Source organism: Salmo salar, chromosome 15 (genome assembly GCF_965601325.2).
Source record: "Salmo salar chromosome 15, fSalSal1, whole genome shotgun sequence".
NCBI classification, from domain to species: domain Eukaryota; kingdom Metazoa; phylum Chordata; class Actinopteri; order Salmoniformes; family Salmonidae; genus Salmo; species Salmo salar.
In genome coordinates, this window is record NC_138305.1 from 29,861,045 (window position 1) to 29,864,164 (window position 3,120).

The window sequence follows — 3,120 nt, forward strand, 5'->3', positions numbered from 1 at the left end:
TGTCCAATCCACATCCAGACATGTTCCTCTCACTCACCTAACCCATGGCATGGCAGTTAGCATTCTCAACACGAACACACTGTTCAAGCACGCACACATGTTGCCTGGCTACGCAGCCTCATCACTCCGGCCAAACGCCACACCCACTGACATTTCTTCTGCACGATGAGTCTGGGTTTAATCTCCTACCGACGATTTCCTTAATGCGAACACATCCAAACCGTTATGATTGGTCTCAGAAACTGGAGGGTCGGGCCAGTCTAAACATGTGGGTAAAGCGGTGTTTCAGAAACAGCCATTGGCTTTGATATTCTGATTGGTTAGAGATGATCCAATCGCTACACGCACATACACACACATACACACACAAACATCAGAGAGGTTTGTATCTAATTTTCAGATGCTGCTGGGAAATTCTCAGACTGAGTCAGTCGCAGTCTTCCCTGTGGCTCAGTTGGTAGAGCATGGTGTTTGCAACGCCAGGGTTGTGGGTTCGATTCCCACGGGGGAATCGAAATGTATGCATTCACAACTGTAAGTCGCTCTGGATAAGAGCGTCTGCTAAATGACTAAAATGTAAAATGTTATCAAATATCAGCATGTCCAGTTGTTTCTTATGCCAATCATATTCTGACAGGACAAAAATACTGTTCATTAAACTGAGTTGTTAGATTAGAACCCAGATTAGTAAACCTCTTCTATTGCGAAACAAAGCAACTAATCTATAGTTAGTGTTGTATGTCTGTTAGTTATATGTTAAGAAGGACAGCTGTATGTTTGGCACCTATCCTGATTGATGCGATGAATAAATTCTTACGCTCAGAGGATAATCTCTAACGGATTGAATTCTGAAGCGGCAGCGCCCGGGTAAGGAAAGGCCCGGGTAAGGAAAGGCCCGGGTAAGGAAAGGCCCGGGTAAGGAAAGGCCCGGGTAAGGAAAGGCCCGGGTAAGGAAAGGCCATCCGACAATACCACATCCAGACATATCTAATTTAGAGTGAATGTTATGAGTTTTTTTTATCTCACTGGGTGCATTTTAGTCTAAAATGGCTTCCTTTGCTCATCTTCTCTCATTCCCCCGCATTACAGTGGTGGCAGTGCCAAGGTATGAGAGATTCGTGGCCACTTGGACATGGCCATACCACAGTACCCCTTGTCAATAGGAGGGCATTCCAAACAGGGATAAAGTGGAGATGAAAGTTGGACACAATCAGCTTAGTGTAGCGTGAAGTTGACCCTAGACGCTGATCTTAGGTCAGTTTTTCATGACCCCAACTAATGGTTACAGTTAGGATTGTAGGAAGGAAAGCTGATCCTAGATCTGTATCTGGGGAAAATTTCACCCCACAGCCAATCAGCTCACATAAAACCAGAGCCTGAACTCTCTACTGCCAAGACTAGCTCATGTTCTATGTCAATCTGAACGACCAGTTGAATGCAGACATATCCTGAGTCAATTTGCTTGCAGTTCACATTTCAGATACACATAACATTATCTCAACACATACCCGGTAGTACACAACACAACGTGTACTCAATCAATGCATGAGGGATATGGTATTGGTCAAATACTGGGGCAATCGATGCCGGTGCTGGAAATGCATGGCCACGGGTACCATCTATTTTCATCTAGGATCAATGAGTAGATGGAGGGGGCGTGTTGCTATGGCGCTGGAAGAGTATGAAATGGGGGGGGGTAACTGAGTTTACGGAACATGATTGAATATGACCCTAATGAATACGACCCTAGAACTGCAGAGTGTGATTGCTAAGGTAGTTCTCTAAGCCAGTGTTTCCCAATGCATTCCCTGGTTTGACTCCTGGTTAGATAATTAGGTTAAGGCTGTAGGGCTAGCATTGATATGCCACCTTTTGTGATCTTTCGGAGCAAAGACCTTGTTTTTAGCTCAGTGGCTTAACACTTTCTTCTTTTGGTGCACCAAGACCCGGGTTTGATTCCCTGGTTAGTCACATCAAGACATGGTACATACATCCATCTGTAGTAACAGGGTGGAAGGGATTTAGGTGTGGCTCTAGATATTACAGAAGCTATCCAGAGGATGACGCCGGGTGTCCAGTAGTATTAGTGTTCCGTAATATCCTGCTGAGTGGTGGTATTTCAGCCAGGGTGAATCAGATGCCTGCTGAGCCTATAGCAGGGGGGAACTGAAAGGCAGACGGCTCACCTTGCTGCTGAACCATCAATGTAATATGACAGGAGGACTAGGATGGATAGTTTCTTTGGTACATTGTGCCAAAGCTGCTACACACAAAGCATAGAAATTGATTTTAATTTAACCTTTATTTAACTAAGCAAGTCAGTTAAGAACAAATTCTTATTTACAATGACGGCCAACCCCGTCCAAACACGGACAACGCTGGGCCAATTGTGCGCCACCCTATGGACTCCCAATCACGGCCGGGTGTGATACAGCCTGGAATCGAACCAGGGACTGAAGTGATCGCTGCGCCCTTCAGGAGCCCTATATAAAGAATAGGCCGAGAAAATGAAATGCAGTACCAAAATAATACAATACCAAAATTCAACTAATATTGCTTCTGTATACCTGTGGTTTTTATGAATATCGATTCTCGTTGCACGGGATGCCAGTGGTAGTATTGGGAACCTGTCTTAAATAATGTGCCGTGCTGCCTATTTCAAATGTAACGGTTATTTTGCTCACCGCTTGTACATTTTCTGAATGAGGAAAATGGACCCCTATTTGTTTCTATTCAATTAAATTAAACATTTATTCTATTATTTATTAAACATTTTATATCCTTCATGATTTATGAATGACAACCGTATATTTCAATGGAAATTCATGTTCATAGGGCCAGTCACACATACAGACAGGGATGAGCTAGGCTGTCATCCTGTTGACAAATAGCACTCTGACCCCGTGACATCAGTCACGATAAAGCCTCTGATTGACCAATGAGAAAACACTCTGCTACACACACACACACACATCTCTGTGATGACAACAAGCTGATGAATAGGTGGCCCTTGAAGCAATTAATACTACAATAAATTGTAAATTCCCTCTTCCATTCTTCAATTTATTGACGGCAGGGCAGTAGCTGTATTTAAGTCTGACATGTTGCTATATATGTGGA

At 43.7% G+C, this 3,120-nt stretch overlaps 1 non-coding gene across 1 annotated transcript; it reads left to right on the plus strand.

Moving 5' to 3' along the window:
- Positions 1–439: 439 nt before the first annotated feature.
- trnaa-ugc (transfer RNA alanine (anticodon UGC)) lies at positions 440–512 on the plus strand. Its single transcript has one exon. It is a non-coding gene; the product is annotated as a tRNA-Ala (tRNA).
- Positions 513–3,120: the final 2,608 nt, after the last annotated feature.